This window comes from Nycticebus coucang, chromosome 13 (assembly GCF_027406575.1).
Source record: "Nycticebus coucang isolate mNycCou1 chromosome 13, mNycCou1.pri, whole genome shotgun sequence".
Taxonomy (NCBI): domain Eukaryota; kingdom Metazoa; phylum Chordata; class Mammalia; order Primates; family Lorisidae; genus Nycticebus; species Nycticebus coucang.
The window spans coordinates 16,775,787-16,794,551 of record NC_069792.1 but is presented as its reverse complement, the minus strand read 5'-3'; the positions used below and the strand labels follow the sequence as shown (position 1 = coordinate 16,794,551).

Genomic DNA, 18,765 nt, shown 5'->3' with positions numbered 1-18,765 from the left:
GTCAGGAAAAGGAGCAGTTTAGATAGGGGAGGGTATGTGGCCTGCAGGGCCTGCTATGTTTGAGGAGCTGGTAAAACCTCTCAGTAGAGATTTCCTACAGGGGCCTGCATCATGGAAGGAATTTAGGGGACTCATCTAGAGTCTGCTGGCACGCACAGTCACCTGTGAAAAGTGTGGAAGACAGGACTGAAAGAGACCCAGGAGTCCCTCTCAGACACTCTCCACCCTGTATTGTGCTTAGAGGGACTGCGTTGCCAACTGAAGTGGCCCTGCCCTCCTTCCCCAAGGCCAGAGCCCTAACTGGGACCATAACCAGAATCCGGGAGTCACAGTGGATGGAGCACCACTGGCCACTCAGTCCTGCTGATGCTAAGCTGGGCTGAGTGATGGATGTGTTTGTCTCTGGAGCAGGGTTTGGGGATTCTGTTCTAGCAAACCCACCAGTTTGCCAGTTTGAGCCTGGCCTACAACTCCTGATACAAATGCACCAATTTTCTGATTTTACTGGTCTATGCTGTGGTTATGAGGTGTTGGCTGGTGTCAGTGGAAAGTCCCTGGACTTCAGTGTGGACCCCTCTCATGGGTCAGATCCTGCCCTAGGCAGATTGTGCAGGTGGCTTTATTTCATTCAGTGTCCCTCTGCCTCGGTTTCCTCATCTGGGTCCCAGCCACAGTTACCATCAAATCAGATTTCAGAGACATCTGGCAATACAGGAAGATGCTTTGACCTCTGTGAAGGAGAAGCGCCTCACGACTGTACATTTTGTTCTATTCGGGTTATTAATAAACCCTTCCCTGCTGGAAAGACTGCTGTATTGTTTTCAAGTCTCTGCCGGGAGGTCATGTACAGTATTTGATTTCTCCCCATTCATATCTCACCCTTTCCCAAACTGGCTCGCTCTTTTAAGACTCAAATCTCAGGCCAGGATTCCTTTAGGACCAGTTTCCCTTGCTGTTTTTCTGTCACCTGCTTTTCAAGTGACTCTTGTGGCACTCGCTATGCTTCTGTTGAAGAACACATTCACTGTCCTCCCAGCCTGAGCGGGGCGCCTGGGCGCTGGCTGCATTCAGGGACACGCTCATTTTCCCATCTTTAAACCAGGTGAGTTCTATCACACTCTGCTCAAGACCTATAAGCGCATCAGTCACAGGGAGAGAGAGGAACTAGATTCTCTTTAGAAGATGCCCAGAAAGATAAAGGTAAATGCTTTATTACTACTAATGAAATTTAACATTTACCAAGCGTCCAGGAAGGCACAGGCTCTGTACCTCATAGAAAGTGGCACAGCCTTGTCACGATCCAGAAATTCCTAACCCTTGACCAAATAAGGGGGAGAGGAATCATGCGGTTTCCATTCATGAAAGACCCCCTAGTACTGGGTGCCACGATTCCCAAACCCAGCTGCTCCCAGTCCCCGGGCTTAGAAGTAGAATCTGCAGGGTGAGGACTAGAGATCTGTATTTTAAAGAGGCTGCCTGGGGAGGTTCGGAGGAGTGTTCACATCTGGGGACTGCTGTAATGCTCCCCAGCGGGCCCTCACCAACTATGGGATCAGGAATTGGAGGCTTTCGTCCTGCTCCCCCAACTTCCTCCACGCTCTCTCGTTCATTCATGGAAAATTGGATTGCAGGTTGACTCCGGCCAGATGCTGTGTGCTGTGCTCCATGAGAACTAGTGGACACAGGATGGGCAGCAAGGACGCAACCCCAGCCCCCCACCCTGGGATGCAGCATCCTCTGCAGGACCTTCGCCTTTCCCGTGCTTAATAGGAGAGGGCCTGGAGCCCTGCGGAAAGGGGACAGAGTCTGTGTGGCCCGGAACTCAAAAAGCTGGTCCCTTCTGTCTTTCTTGCTTTTTGTCTTAACAGGCTCATGTTGTGGGGCCAGTTGGTTTGTGCCCTGAAGCTTAGGGTGAGCGTTAGTGCTTGCATGCTCCTTGGGGACTTGGGCCTCGAGGAGCACATGCGCAGTGGAGGGCACTAGGGCCGGCGAGACAACACCCGGGACGCAAAGGGACCAAGGCCTGACCTGGCCAGGCTCACCTTCCCGGGGGAAGAGGCCAGTGAAGACTCAGTAAGTCCAGTGTGGACACTGCCACAAAGGAATAAAACCAGGCGGTGAGATGAGCTGTGCCTCTAGGGGTGTGTAGGGAAGGAGAGACATTCCCTCTACCCGCCTGGGTCCCCTAGCTGGGACTATGAAATAAACAGCAGGTGGATTAACTGGAGAAAAGGTGTACAAAGGTGTTAAATTCGAATGCATGTTACCAGCACAGGGGCATTAGAGGAAAAAGAAGTGAATACCCCCCAAAGCAGTGCAGTATGAGAGCTTATACCCTCCTGGCAGGGGCAGGAGAGGAGAGGAGGCTGCCCTGGGCAGGAAGGATGAACGAGCCCTCAGAAGAGACGGGAGGCATGACAGTTGACAGTTTTTCTGGGTGTGGTGGGACTTCTGGTCTCCGATTCTACAGTAAGTCAGTGACTGTGGTTGATGAAACTTCTGGAAAGGAGATTGATGGCAACAGAGTTACTTTTGGAAGATCTGTCCTGAGGCAGATAAGGGAGTTAGGAGTGAGCCTCTCCCTGCCTTTGCTATTTTTCAAAGGCCTTTAGCTCAAAACAATTAATATACCAAAACAGTATATTTGGGGGTGGCATGTCCTGACCTTTAGGGTCACCCCACTGAGGAGGTGCTGTCTCATTTGTGGCCTGACAGCCAGCCTTGCAAATATCCCTGGTGCAGGGTGGGGCAGAGAATTTGCCCTTCCTTTGCTTTTTTGTTCTATTCTGGCTTTCAACAGATTGGATGGAGCCCAGCCATGTGGAAGAGGGAATCTTCTTTACTTAGTCCATTGATTCAAATGTTAATGTCTTCTGGAAACACCTCACAGACACACCCAGAAATAATATTTTTCCAACCATCCTTAGCCCAGTCAGTTTGAAACATAAAATTAGCCATCAAACTATGCTAATTTGTTTATTCCCACAGCAACTTTAGAAGGAGATGTCGTTAATACTCTTGTTTAAAGGCAAGGAACCGTAGACTCAGAGAAGTTAAATTTGCCTAGGATTCACAGACTCCATCTGCTTGCCTTTAAAAAGAAGCAAGTGTTTTAAGGAGGAACTGTGAGGACCAAGTTAACTCCATTTTGTTAAAAGTAACTTCATCTTGTCCCTCAGTCTTCAGTTTGCAGCTGCATACCAAAGGCCCTCTGACCCCTGTCCTTGCCCCATGATCTGCACTCTTACACAACGTCTGCTCCAAGCGCAATAACAGCACTCTCCAGATGGCCAAGGACAACTGCCAAGGTCCCCTAGCTCTCCCCCCATCAGCTCACCTCACCCCTCCCTTTTTTCCTTTCTGTACTCTTAAAACTTCCCTCCTTTTCGAGATCAGGGCTTCTCTGCTCTCCTGCTGCGTCAGGAGCAGGAAGCCCAGGCTCAAATTTGTAAATAAACAACCTCTTGCTTTTGCATCGGACTTGGTCTCAGCGTGATTTATGTGGGGGATCCTGCGAGTTGGGCACAACATTTGGGAAAACCCCCCATAATCACCGAGTACCTGCTCCGGAGGTGAGTGTGTGTGTGCCGGCATTTGTCTTGTCCTGTTCCATTTGTTGACTCTGTAGTCGAGATGTGGAATCCCCAGCAGAGTACAAGTGGGGACGCCCTGTGAATGGGGGATTGGGATGTAGATTCCCCAGTCCCTCATCAAGAAGACCACAGAGAGGCCATCCTTCTGGTTGAGAGACAAGGCGGGTCGCAACCGCCAGATGGGGTTACACTGTCGTTTCATTTTCAGTTTTGCCTGAAAACCCACAAGGGCAGGCTTCTGTCTTCTGGAGGAATCTTGTGTGTTATTTGTTTTGTCTGTGTTTTATTGTATTTGGAGGGCGACATGGGACAGATGCAGACGACCCCCCTCTCCCTAACTTTGACTCATTTCCAGGACTTCAAAGACAAAGCCCAAAAGTACGGCTTTAACGTGTCCAGAGAAAACTTGCGTTTTTTTGCAGGAATGAATGGCCAGTGTACCACGTTGGATGGCCACCAGAGGGCACTTTTCATCTCCCTATTATCTTTCAGGTCAAAGATATAGTCTATAGATCTGGAACAGGGCACCCGAACCAGATCCCATATATAACTGCTTGGCAGGACCTCGTAGAGAACCTGCCATCATGGTTAAAACCCCTCCTTCCTCCGTCAGGCAAGGAAGTAGCTAAACTCCTAGCCTTGAAGGAGAAAAAGGAGAAGTCCCCTGAACCCGCTGCCCCTCCCCAGGTCCTCCAAGGAGGAACTGATCCAGAAGTGCTCTTTCCCCTCCTTATCAACCCTCACCTCGGGAGGCACCTGTTCCTCAGAGTCCGCCAGGCAGCGAGGCCACTCCAGCCCCAGGTCCAGAGGGTAGTCACTGGAGCCCATCTCACACCCGCCATAGGGCCCTGCACGATCTGCCGGTAGACTCCACAGTGTTGCCTCTCTGTGCAGCAGGCTCTCCTGATGGACAGGACCCCCAGAATCAGCCGCACCACTATTGGCCCTTCGCCACAAGTGATCTCTATAACTGGAAAATGCAGAACCCTAAGTTCTTCGAAAAACCTACTGCCTTGATTGACCTCTTAGGCTCAATTCTTTTTACTCAACAGCCTACCTGGGACGATTATCACCAACTGTTACAGGTTCTTTTCACCATTGAGGAACGGAACCACATCTTGGCTGAGGCCAGGAAGGCTGCCGAGGACGCAGACGGAAGCCCCACCACCAACCAGGCTCTCATCCATGCCGCTTTTCCTCTTACCCACCCCAATTGGGACTTTAATACGGGAACAGGTCAGGTAAGAGTCCAAGTCTACTGCCAGACTCTAATGAGGGGTCTCCGTAAAGCAGCTAGAAAGCCAACTAATTTGGCCAAGGTAGGTAATGTACAGCAGGAAAAGACAGAACCCCCAGCAGCTTTCTTAGAAAGAATTATGGAGGCATTCCGCATGCACACACCCCTAGACCCTGAAGCTGAGGAAAATAGAGCAGCAGTTGTCATGTTCCTTGTTAATCAGTCAGCCCCAGACATTAAGCGCAAGCTGCAGAGAATAGACAGACTGGGCGAGAAGTCTTTGCAGGATCTCCTAGAAGTTGCTGAAAGAGTCTACAACAACCGTGAGACTCCCGAAGAAAAGTAAATGAAGGCAGCTAAAGATAGACCCAGGAGTTAGCCAGGATGCTCCTGGCCTCCATGGCCATGACCTTGGATGAAAGAAACAGGCGGCTGTGCCGACTGGTGACAGGAGGTAAGGAGAGCTCCCCACGTAGGAAAAGGCTCCGCCTCCAGAGATACCAGTGCGCCTATTGTAAGGAACATGGACACTGGGCCCAGCAGTGCCCCAAGAAACCACCTCCCAGACCTTCTTGCCCCCCCCTCAGTGCCAGTCTTGGAACTGAGTGGGCTCGAAGGGTAGGGGGGTTAGGGCTCGCCTCCCCTCCCTGTGCCCCAGGTAACTCTCAGAGTGGAGGGGACCCCAATTAATTTCCTGGTAGATATCGGAGCCCAGTGTTCAGTCCTGACACAGGACCACAGCCCTATGGATGCCAGGAAATCATGGGTCCAGGGGGCCACAGGCATCAAACAATATTCATGGACTACCCGAAGAACCATGGACTTAGGCATAGGCTGGGTATCCCACGTGTTCATGGTCATCCCAGACTGCCCCTACCCTCTCCTTGGGCGGGACCTCCTAACTAAGGTAGGGGCTCATATCATCTTCAGAGACGAAGGACCCCTTGTCACAGATCAGTATGGAAGTCCCATATAAATACTCACCCTACAACTTGAAGATGAGTACAGACTGCACCAGCAGCAGTCTGAGGGCCATCAGCTGACAGATGTCACTGTATGGCTGAAAACTTACCCACTTGCCTGGGCTGAGACGGGAGGAGTGGGGCTAGCTGCCCACCGACCACCAGTCATTGTAGAGGTCAAGCCAATGGCTGAACCCATATGAGTACGGCAGTATCCCATGTCACAAGAGGCCTGGCGGGGCATCACGCCTCACATCGGGAGGCTTTTTAAGAGCGGGATACTAGTGCCCTGTCAATCTGCATGGAACACTCCCCTGTTGCCTGTAAAGAAGCCACTGACTAATGACTATAGACCAGTCCAGGACCTTAGAGAGGTCAACAAGCGGGTACTAGACATCCACCCCACCATCCCAAACCCTTATACACTATTAAGTGTTCTCACCCCTGATTGAGTATGGTGCACTGTTCTTGACTTAAAAGATGCCTTCTTCAGTCTCTCCCTAGCCCCCTAGAGCCAGGCAATGTTCACCTTTGAGTGGAACGATGAAGAGCAAGGGATCCATGGTAAACTTACCTGGACCCGGCTGCTGCAAGGGTTTAAGAACTCCCCCTACCATCTTTGATGAAGCCCTACATAAGGACCTGAGTGAGTACCGGCAGCAGCACCCTCACCTGACTCTTTTACAGCATGTAGATGACATTCTGATCGCAGCAGAGACATAAGCAGAATGCCACCAAGGCACCCAGGACTTGCTGAATGCACTAGGAGCTCTGGGGTACCGGGCCTCTGCCAAGAAGGCTTAGATTTGTCAACAAACTGTGAGTTATCTGGGGTATATCCTTAAAGATGGGCAGCGGTGGCTGTCCCAGGCAAGAAAAGAAACAGTTCTGAAAATCCTTCCCCCCACCCCCACCACCACACAGCGAGGAGTGTGGGAGTTCCTTGGGTCAGCTGGGTTCTGCCGTCTGTGGATTCCGGGGTTCACGGAGATAGCAAAGCCCCTCTATGGGGCCACCCAGGACAGCCTGCCTTTCCAGTGGAGCGCAGAATAAGAAAGAGCCTTACAGGCCCTGAAACGAGCCTTGTTCTCGGCCCCGGCCCTAGGACTCCCAGATATTACCAAGCCCTTTCATCTGTATGTAGATGAGCACAAAGGCATAGCAAGAGGGGTGCTTGCTCAATCACTTGGTCCCTGGACCCGGCTGGTCGCCTACCTGTCAAAGAAACTAAACCCTGTAGCGGCAGGCTGGCCCCCATGCCTATGCATCATTGCAGCTACTGTATTGCTGGTTAAAGATGCAGATAAATTGACTTTAGGGCAGGAGCTGTTGATCACGACCCCTCACGCCATTGAGGGAGTCCTCAAACAGCCACTGGATTGGTGGGCTAGCAATGCCCGACTCACCCACTACCAGGGCCTTCTGCTGAACCCACCACGAATCCGATTCCTGCCAAAGATCTCTCTCAATCCGGTGACCCTACTGCCGGATCCAGACCTAGACACCCCTCTCCATGACTGTGTTGACATCCTAGCCCAGGTTCACAGCATATGCCAGGACCTTACGTACCAGCCCCTCCCTGACGCGGAGGCCACCTGGTACACAGATGGGAGCAGCTTCATACAAGACGGATCAGGTACGCAGGGGCGGCAGTGGTGTCTGAAACTGAGACCGTATGGGCAGAGCCCCTCCCAGCTGGGACGTCAGCTCAAAAGGCTGAGCTCATAGCTCTAACATGAGCCATGACCCTGGGGAAAGGCCTAAAACTTAATATTTACACCGATAGCTGATATGCCTTCGCCACTGCCCACATACATGGGGCAATTTACCAGGAGAGAGGACTTCTTAAGGCGGAGGGAAAGACTATCAAAAATAAAAATGAAATACTCGACCTCCTAAAGGCCTTATGGCTTCCCTAGAAACTAGCCATCATTCATTGCCCTGGCCATCAGTGGGGCAACTCCCCTGTAGCCAGAGGCAACTGGAAAGCTGACCAGGTCGCCAGGACTATAGCCGCCTCGGCTATCCAAGAGCTTCCTATTACTACGTTGCCAGACCCTGGACCCCCAACACTTCCACAATCCCCGGAGTATACTCCAGAGGACCTAAAATGGATAGAGTAGATCCCAGAAGCCCACTCCCCCGAGAAGTACAACAGATGGTACATTACCTGTGATGGCAAAGTGCTTGTGTCAGCAAAACTGGGACAGGAAATCTTCCATAGGATCCATTCATCCACCCACCTAGGGTCATGCAAGATGAAGGACTTGCTGCGCCACGCCAAAATCAAGATGCAAAACCTGAATACTAAAATCGATGAAATCATAGCTTCATGCAAAGTATGTATTGTTACTAACAGTGTATGTAGCTCCCACAATCCAGGGTCCAGAGAGCGTGGGATGGAGCCAGGTATGTACTGGGAAGTGGACTTTACTGAAGTTAAGCCAGGTAAATATGGATATAAATATCTCCTTGTTTTCATAGATACATTCTCAGGATGGGTAGAAGCATTTCCAATCAGAAATTAAACTGCGCAGGTAGTAGCAAAGAAAATACTAGAAGGTATAATGCCTAGGCATGGATTCCCTAACCAGGTAGGATCAGATAATGGCCCAGCTTTTACTTCTCAGGTAGTGCAGAGTCTAGCAGAAGACTTGGGGACTAATTAGAAATTGTATTGTGCCTATCGACCCCAAAGTTCAGGGCAGGTAGAGCAGATGAACCGCACCCTAAAACAGACCATGACTAAATTAATCATGGAGACTGGCGGTGACTGATGTCTCTCCTCCCCTTGGCCCTGTACAGGGTGCGAAACTCACCCTACCTTTTAGGAAAAACTCCCTATGAAATTCTCTTTGGAAGGCAACCTCCTATAGTCCCTAAGTTGCTTTACAATGCCCTCACTTCAAAGGGCCCGGATCTTAAAGCTTGGAAAGATTATGAGTAACTTTACATTTCTATCAAAAGGCACAATGAGCTAATTGGGAGAGACTTATAGCCCTCTACAACTCAGGACCTGTTCCTGAACCACATGCTTTCCAGCCTGGAAACTGGGTGTACGTGAAACGTCACCGACAAGAGACGCTGGAGCCCTGGTGGAAGGGCCCATACACCGTGGTCCTCGTTAATCCCACCGCACTCACGGTTGACGGCATCACCTCCTGGATACATCACATGCACATTCACCTAGCCGACCTGTTTGCCATCAAAGAAGACTCCACCCCCCCAGTGGAAAATCCGATGGGACCCTGATAACCCACTGAAGCTCAAACTGCAGAAATGCCAGGATCCCTGATGCCACGTATGTGTACCACTTACTGAATTACTCTGCCTTGCTGATTATACCCCTCACAGCTAACCCCCATCACCCCGTTAAAATAACGTGGCTAGTCACTGATGCTAGCACAGGGATGGTGCTCAACCAGACCTCTGGAGTTCACCCTAAGGGTACTTGGTTCCCGGAGCTCTTAGTTGACCTACATAATCTGGTAGGGATTAGACCCTGCCCCTCAGGGTGGCAGTCATATTTGTCCAGCAATACTCTGACCAGGTACTTTTATGTCTGCCCCAGTCACCTTCCTAATAAGTGTGGGGGAGCAAATTCATATTTCTGTAACTCATGGAACTGTGTTTCCACCGGGCAATTATGGTGGAACCCCCCGAGACAAGGAGACTTGATCCAAGTAAAGAGGAAGGGTGTTTGGAGAGGGCACTCCTGTGCAGGAGGCCCCAAACCTGACATAGTCAGTATCACCTTTACGGAGAAAGGAAAGCGAATGCTACATTGGGAACTTGGCAAATGGTGGGGCGTGAGACCGTATGACATGCATGGCACAGACCTGGGTAATATTTTCCACCTCAAAATCTTATACACCCCTGTTAGTGATAAGCCTGCTGCAGTGGGCCCCAATATAGTGCTTCAGCCTCCTCCTGTAGTCACCTCTAAGCTCCATGGCTCCCCTAACTCCCAGGACTGAGCATTCAGTACCCAAAGTCTGACTCTAAACCCCCCCCACCACAGATCCCTATCCACTTTGGAAATTAGTCATTGCTATATGCCAAGTCTTAAATACTTCCAGACCAGACCTTACTGAGTCCTGTTGGTTATGTGTAGAAGCCAGACCCCCATACTATGAGGGAATTGCCCTAATAAGCAAACCTAAGATCAGCTCCCAGGCTAGTGACTGCCATTGGCAACAGTCTAAGCCCCAAGTCACCCTACAGTCCATTATAGGACAAGGGACCTGTATGGGTCAGACACCCCCCCAATACCAGCATCTATGTAATCAAACTCTCACCTGGGATGAAACTGGATCTGTAATTCCCACCAACAATTCCTGGTAGGCTTGCTCAACAGGGCTAACCCTGTGTCTACATGGGGCAGTCCTTCATTTAACCCAGAGCTTTTGTGTCTTAGTGCAGCTCATCCCCAAGCTGGTCTATCACTCAGAGGAGGTCTTATATTGGGCATACGAGTCAGCTGCAGGCACACTTACAAGAACCAAGAGAGAACCAGTCACAGCAATAACTCTAGCCATGCTCATGGGACTGGGTATAGCAGGAGCAGGCACAGGAATCTCCTCCTTAGTCCTATAAGACAAGAACTATGGAGCTCGGTGCGCTGCAATAGACTTAGACATAGAAAGAATAGAAAACTCCATTTCCCACCTTCAAGAGTCCCTAACTTCCCTCTCTGAAGTAGTACTCCAAAATAGGCGAGGGCTAGACTTACTGTTCCTTCAGCAAGGTGGATTATGCGCAGCCCTAGGAGAAGAATGCTGTTTTTACACTGACCACTCAGGAGTAGCCAAACAGTCCATGGAGTTAGTGAGATAAGGTCTCTGCAAAAGAAAACTCGATAAAGAACAGTCTCAGAGCTGGTATGAATCTTTATTCAGCAAGTCACCCTGGCGCACAACTTTAATTTCAACCATAGCAGGCCCACTTGTAATCCTATTACTGCTATTAACTTTCGGCCCCTTTGTAATTAGTAAATTACTGGCTTTCATCCAAGCTAGAATTAATACTGTTCAATTAATGCTCTTACGAGCCCAGTATACCCCCTCAGCACTGAACACACCAGCAATGGCTTAGGACTAGGGCTCATAAAACACACTGAAGACCCATGATTGGATCTTCTAGGCACAAGAAAAGGGGGGAATGTAAGGACCAAGTTAACTCCATTTTGTTAAAACTAACTTCATCTTGTCCCTCAGTCTTCAGTTTGCAGCTGCATACCAAAGGCGTTAGGCAACCTGCTCCCTCCCCCAACCCCGGTCCTTGTCCCATGATCTGCACTCTTACACAACAGTCTGCTCCCAGCACGATAACAGCACTCTCCAGACGGCCAAGGGCAACTGCTTGGTCCCCTAGCTCTGCCCCCCATCAGCTCGCCTCAGCGGCTCACCTCACACCCCCTCCCTTTTTTCCTTTCTGTACCCTTAAAACCTCCCTCCTTTTCAAGATCAGGGCTTCTCTGTTCTCCTCCTGTGTCAGGAGCAGGAAGCCCAGGCTCGAGTTTGTAAATAAACAAGCTCTTGCTTTTGCATCGAACTTGGTTTCAGGGTGATTTATCTGGGGGATCCCATGACTTGGGCACAACAGAACCTCAAACCTTTCTAGGGAGTACTAATAGCTAATAGCATTGTTAATTGTAAAAATAACGAATAGCAGTTAATAAATGCCTTTTTTTATGTCAGGCCTTGTGGGTTTTACATGAATCATCTTGCTTAATTCTAAAAACAACTCTCTGGCATAAGTATTGTTATTATGGTTGTTTTATGGGCGAAGACACTGAACATTAGGAAGGTTAGACCTTAGTAAGTTGAGAATCCAGAATTTCAGAGACAAGTGTAGGAAACTTTGTTTATTTGCTTTTTTTTTTTCAACAGCTAGTTATTGAGTAGCTACCGTCTCCTAGGCACTGCCCCAGGTCTTGAGGCTCTCACGTTGTACAAAACAGGAGGAGTCACTGCCCTCATGGAGTGTGGGCAGCTACCAGGGGAGTTAGTCGCACCCAGGGCTGGGATGTCAGACTCCTGGGGCTCCTTCTTTTGCAGTGTACTGAGGGGGAGATGTAGGTTCCCTCCCCGCTGCTGGACTGCAGTTTGAAGCTCTTTTATTTCTGCAAAAGCCAGATGGAATTTCATCAGCACAAATGGCCTCATTTTCTGGGCTAATGTTTTTGTTTGTTTTAGCTACAGCACTTTTCCTTCAAATAGAATCTTCTATACAAGCACAACTTTGAAACAAAAAAGCTGGCACTTTCCGGTAGAAGGTGAGGAGGGGTGAGCACCCACTGTCATCCTTCATGCTAGCAGGAGGAGCCTCTCTAGATTGAAGGGAACCCACTTTGAAACTACTGGTCTGGATCATCATTGTGGTAATTGAGGCTTAGGAGCAGAAATAGACATCGAGGTATTTCTATCGAAGGAACTGGCCCAGTTGTGGGAAAATGTTTTTTTCATTCTCTTTCTCCCTTTGGTTTCACCTTCTTTCACAGTATTATTGCTTAGTAACATCTTTACATGAAGGTTGACAGGGAAGGTCAGTGCTGTTTGTTAACAGCTAGAAAAAGGCTTTTTGTGGGAGGAGGCTGGAAATGGAAATAAGATATGGGGATCTTCCACTGATGCAATTCATCTGAGCTCTGCCAATCCAGTAACCACAGAGCACCAGGGACTGTGGTAAGGTCGAGGGCATTTCCCACCTCATTCAGTCATTTTGTTGTTCTATTATTTTCTGTATTTCTTTTAGTGTTTTTGGCTTTCAGTTCCCTTATCATGAGATCCAGCCACCCGAAAAGCACATAGCTAATAGAAGAATTTATTCTTCCCCTTGCCTTGTAGGCACACAAAATCGGCCATGTGACTATGTATCTGTAGTCAGACACACACATATATACACACAAACACAAATGCATATGTGTATATATAGTCTTCCCTGATCTGTGGCCATGTCTCATGAGGGGATTGCAAGGGATGGCATCATTTCCAAACTTCTTTCCTGGGTCAGGGATTTAGGTCCAGTCTAAGCAGAGATCATCCAACTCCATAAATTTGAGATTCTCATGCTTCTACGTGCAGGAGAGTGCTGAAAAGATCAGACCTCTTAATTTATTATCATCTTCTTCAGTGTATTCCATAAACATTTCTTGACTACTTGCCAGGTGGTAGGCCTGGTATAAGCAGCTGGGATACGAGATTAACAAACAACCTCACTTTTAAGGGTCTCACAGCCTAGTGTGGAGATGGTCATGTAAACACATAATTAAATATTGTAGGATATTTATTGGGACAGAGAAGGGCCGATGGTGCTGTTGGAACCAGAGCAGAGAATCCTCAACTCTGCCAGGACTAGAAAGAGTAATTGGAGAAGGCCTCACAGGGAAGAGGGCTTTGAAGAGTTTGGAAGGATGAGTGAGAGATGGCCAGAAGTACGAGGGGGATATTGCAGGTGCAAGGAACACGTATAAAAGGCAGGGGGTAGGGCGGCGCCTGTGGCTCAGTGGGTAGGGTGCCAGCTTCATATACTGAGGGTGGTGGGTTCAAACCCGGCCCCCACCAAACTGCAACAAATAATAGGCAGGTGTCGTGGTAGGTGCCTGTAGTCCCAGCTACTTGGGAGGGTGAGGCAAGAGAATCGCCTAAGCCCAGGAGTTGGAGGTTGCTGTGAGCAGTGAGGCCACTGTACTCTACCAAGGGTGATAAAATGAGACTCTGTCTCTTAAAAAAAAAAAAAAAAAGGCAGGGGCAACAACAGCATAGTATGTTTGGGAATAAACTTGTCATGCTAGGGGTAGGGCACAACTGTTACAGGGCTTGGGGGTTGGGGGAATACAGATGGGGAGCTTGGAAGGACATCTGGGTCAGGGCCTAAAGGCCCCTTGAGCACTGTAGCAAGAGGGTGGGTGGGAAGGCAAGGGTCCAGTGGCAGAAGTAGAAATAGAGCTAGGGGAACAAATGAAGATTAATTCTGTGGACAGCCTGCAGTTCCATAGAGGAACCTTTACTACACAGTTGGCTGGGCTAAACAGAAGGCTGAAAGTTAAATGGCCTCTAACAGCTGGAAAAAGTTGAGCAAGTTCTAGATTATCTTCTCTGGCCTTCTAGCTTTGATTATTGTTACACCCCATGCACAGCCAGGAAGGACTTATACATATGTATTTCCCAGTGGCTACTGCTAAGCCAAAGGGAAAAGAGTATTTGCATTTCTTAAGGAATTAATTGAGATGCTAAAGCCACGTTGGAAAGTTAGTGGTAAAAAGGCACAGCTTGAAAGACTTTGCTTCTTGGCATGAGAGAGAAGACCAAATTGACTCTCACTGTGACGCAGTTTTTAATTAAGTGTTTATAATGAGACATTTATAGCCACTCAAGGTCTTTTTGGTCCTTTGGGGAAGAGAAATGAAGGAGGAGATGTCTGTGTTTCTAGCAGAAATTAATATCTACACAGATCTCAATGTGCATTTAGAAAGAATCAAACAGGAGGAAGCACTTTGGTAAAATTTGTCACACAAATTAAAACCGAATACAGTGGGGGAAACTTGGGGACTATATGTAGGTTAAGCATTCTTCAGTCCAAATCATTTGCTACAGGAAATCAGCATCAATACCAATTAGGAAATTAGATAACACTTTCAAGTTGATGAATTCACATTTGGATTTTGATTCAGAAAGCATCAGATTAAGTAAATGCCAAGTATTTTCTTAAAGCAATGGAACTGCTGCTGAACTGCTGTGAAATAGATAGATGGGTCTCTATTTCTTACAGAATCATTAAACTCTGTCTGGGTTTATAATAAATTCACAAGGACAGGCTGACCAGTTTGACAGGAATTGTCTAAAACTAGATTCAACTATGTTATGAATATCAGGGCTGAACTATAAAATAGTAGCTAAATTTCCTTCTCATTCATACTTCTAGACACACGATCTCAGCTCCACCAGTGCTGTGATTTCTAGATAAGTCTTCCTTAGACTGGGTTGTATCTGGGAAAAGGGGTTGGTGTCTAATATTTGGGATTGCTTTTGTATTTGGCATTTATATTTAACTATAAGTCAGTTCTATACCAAGGAGGGGGTTCAGGGACAGTAAAAACACAAGGTCCCTGACAATGCCCCTGTGGGTATGCGACTGTTAAGGATTTGTAGGCTACTTCACAGTGTCATTTGAGTTCTTTCCACCTGCTGTTTGGCTGGCTGACCTTAGGAAGACCTGAGCTTAAAAGGACCGGCATTGTTAGGGGAAGCTATTTTTTTTCCCTTTTTTTTTTTTATTGTTAAATCATAGCTGTGTACATTAGTGCAATTAGTGCAATGTACCCATTCTAAGATGCACCATAGATGTGGCCCCACCCATCACCCTCCTGGAAGCTATTTTTTTTTAACTGGCAGGTAAAAATGGTGTATATTTATGGTCTGTGACATAATGTTTTGATATATGCGTATATGTAGAATGGCTGAATTGACATATGTGAGTATGTGTTACCTACATACTTATTTTTGTGGGAGCACGTTTAAAATCTAAACTCATTGAGATTTCCAAGTATACAATGTATTGTTATTAACTGTAGTCACCATGATGTACAATAGGTCTTTTGAACATATTCTTTCCATTTAACTGAAATCTTGTGTCCTTTGACCAACATATCCCATTCCCTGCCAACCCCCTGCCTAGAGTGTGAGTTTAACTTTTTAACATTTTGTAAATGAGTTCAGGTACAATTTATGTTTTTGTGCCTGGGTTATTTCATTTACCATAGGGTCCTATGTGTTCATCTATGTTATCACAAATGACAGGATTTCCTTTTTTTTTTAAGGCCAAATAATATTCCATTATATATATATGGAAATCTATCTATCTATCTATCTATCTACACCCTATTTTCTTTAACCATTCATCCATTATAGGTTGATTCCATTTCTTGGCTATTGTAAACAATGCTGCATTAAACCTGGGAGAGCAGATATCTCTTCAACATAGTGGTTTCATAACCTTTGGATATGTATAGCAAGTAGTGGGGTTGCTGAATGATATGATAGTTCTATTGTTAATTTTTGGAAAAACTTCCATAATGTTTCCATATGGCCGTACTAATTTACAATCCCACCAACAGCATACGTACAAGCATTCCTTTTTCTCCATATCATTGCTAACATTCATATCTTTCATCTTTGTAACAATAGCTTTTTCAATGAGTGTGAGATGATGTTGTGGTTTTCATTTGCATTTCCCTGATAATGATGATGTTCTGCATTATTTCATGTATCTGTGGGCCATTCTATCTTCTCTTGAAAAAAGTTTCTTCAGGTCCTTTGCCCATTTAAAAATTGGATTATTTGGGGTTTTTTTTTCCTATTGAGTAGTTTGAATTCTTTATGTATTTTGGGTATAATCCCATTGTTGGATATATGGTTTGCAAATACATTCTCCCATTCTGTAGGTTTATTATTTCCTTTCCTGTGTAGAAGTGTGTATTCTGTTGCAGCTGTGTATTTTCTTGCAGTTGGACTTAAACTGTACTTCAGATGAAATGCACCTAACAGACATATACACAACAGTCCATCTGCAGCAGAGCACTTTGCAGATGGACTGTTTGTATATGTCTGTTAGGTGCATTTCATCTGAAGTACAGTTTAAGTCCAGCATTTTCCTATTGACTTTCTGTCCAGAAGTGTCCATTGCTGAAAGAGGAGTATTCAATTTTTCTACCATTATTATATTGCAGTATCTCTTTCTTCAGATCTGTTAATAATGACTTTTATAGTTAGATGCTGCAATGTTGGGTGCATATGTTTATAATTGTTGTATTTTCTTGATGAATCGATCCCTTTATCATTATATAAGGACCATCTTTGTCTTGTTTACTGTTTTTAGCTTATAGGCTATTTTATCTAATATACCTATAGGTACCTCTGCTCTCTTTTGGTTTCCATTTGCATGAAGAATCTTTTCCCATCTTTTCACTTTCAATCTATGTATGTAGTTTAATGCAAAGTGAGTCTGTTGTAGGTAAAGCAGATAGTGTGTTTTGCTTTTTTCTTTTCATCCATTTATACACGTTATATTTGTTTAGTTCACAGAAACAAAATGGAATATTCAATAAACAGTTTAGGGATTGTTAGCTATTCACTCGAAGAAAAACATAAAATTTCTATCCCGAACTTGCACCACAGAAAACTAAATTCCAAGTGGAATAAGAGCTAATCTTTAAAGCAAAACATTTTTCTTTTTTTTCTTTTTTAAGTATTTGAAGAAAACATGCACTAAATTTTTACAATCTTGCAATGGAGGAGTCATACCTAAGCAGGCTACAAAACCCAAATATCATCAAAGAAAAGATAAAGAAATATAATGAAAAATCTCAAAGTTTAATTGTGTATGGAAAAATACTCCTTGGTTTATACCAAGTTAAAAACAAGAGATTGGGAGGCAAAAATTGCAACCTATGTAACAGATAAAGGAGTATTACCTTGAATATGTAATAATCTCCTACTATTAATAGAAAATATAGCTCATGAAAATATGAACAAGTGATTTAACCAGCATTTAAGGATGAAAAACTATGTCCAATAACTCTATGAAAGAAACTCAACCTCACTAATACTTGTGGAAATGCAAATTAAGCAAGTTTTTTTTTTTTTTTACCATAAAACTGACCAAAAAATTTTAAGTACTGACAATATTTTGTACCATTGTGTACATACATCACATTTCCTTTATCTGTTTATCTGAAGAGGGAAACTTAGGTTGATTTCCTATCTTGGCTATTGTGCTGTAATAAACATGGGGGGTGTGTGCAGGTATTCCTTTGATATACTAATTTCTTTTCCTTTGGGTTAATACTGAGTAGTAGGATTGCTGGATCATATGCTTGTTGTATTTTTGGTATTTCTTAATTTATTTGTTTTATTTCACATTAATATGCGGGTACATATGATTATGTTATGTTGTTTGATTTTGAAAGGTAAAATCTGAGCGTGGTTGTCTCCTTCATCCAAGAAGTGTGGCATCCAAGAAGTGTTGGGTGGGAATTTACCAAACTTCTTTCACCCCCACTTGAGTTTAATTGAATTTTTTCTCATGTTGGCCTATACTTGTTAATCTACGAGTTTCAATGTAGTATTCAGTATGTGTGATGCTTGTTTTTTCATTCTTGTGATACTTTGCTTAGGAGAATGCTCTGCAAATCCTTCCAGATTATTACAAACAATACAAAATCTTTATCTTTTTTATGACTGAATAGTATTCCATGGTATACATATACCACAGCTTATCAATCCACTCATGGATTGAAGAGCCCTTGAGTTGTTTCTATATCTTTGCGATTGTAAATTGAACTGCTATAAACATTCTAGTGCAAATGTCCTTGTGGTAAAATGACTTTTTTTCTTTTGGGTAGATACCTAGTAATGGGATTGCAGGATCAAATGGACTTTTAGTTATTTGAGAATTCTCCATACTTCTTTCCATAGAGGCTGTACTAGTTTTCAGTCCCACTAACAGTGCATGGGTGTTTCCTTCTCTCCATGCCCACACCAGCACCTGCTGCTTTGAGACCTTGTGCTGCAGGTCATTCACACTGGGCTTAGGTGACATCTCAAAGTGGTTGTGATTTGCATTTCTCTATTACCTAGGGATGATTAGCACTTTTTCATGTGTTTGTTGGCCATTCATCTGTCCTCATGGGAAAGATTCTGTTCATGTCTCTTACCCAATTTTTAATGAGGTTGTTTGCTCTTTTTTTGTCAATTTGCTTAAGTTATTAATAGATTCTGGTTATTAGCCCTTTGCCAGCTTCATAGCGTGAAAGTATCGTCTCCCATTCTAAAGGCTGTCTCTTTGTTTTGTTGATTGTGTCCTTAGCTGTGCAGAAACTTTTTAACTTGAGTAGGTTCCATTTATTCATTTTTGTTGTTGCTGTGATTGCCAATGGGTTCTTCTTCATGAATTCTTTTCCTGGGCCAATAAA

The 18,765-nt window shown here is 45.6% G+C and overlaps 1 long non-coding RNA gene across 1 annotated transcript; it reads left to right on the top strand.

The window, feature by feature from the left end:
* Window positions 1–3,404: 3,404 nt before the first annotated feature.
* LOC128564035 (uncharacterized) lies at window positions 3,405–9,248 on the top strand. Its single transcript, XR_008373949.1, has 3 exons — window positions 3,405–3,572; window positions 4,679–4,834; window positions 6,480–9,248. It is a non-coding gene; the product is annotated as an uncharacterized LOC128564035 (long non-coding RNA).
* The last annotated feature ends 9,517 nt before the right edge of the window (window positions 9,249–18,765 follow it).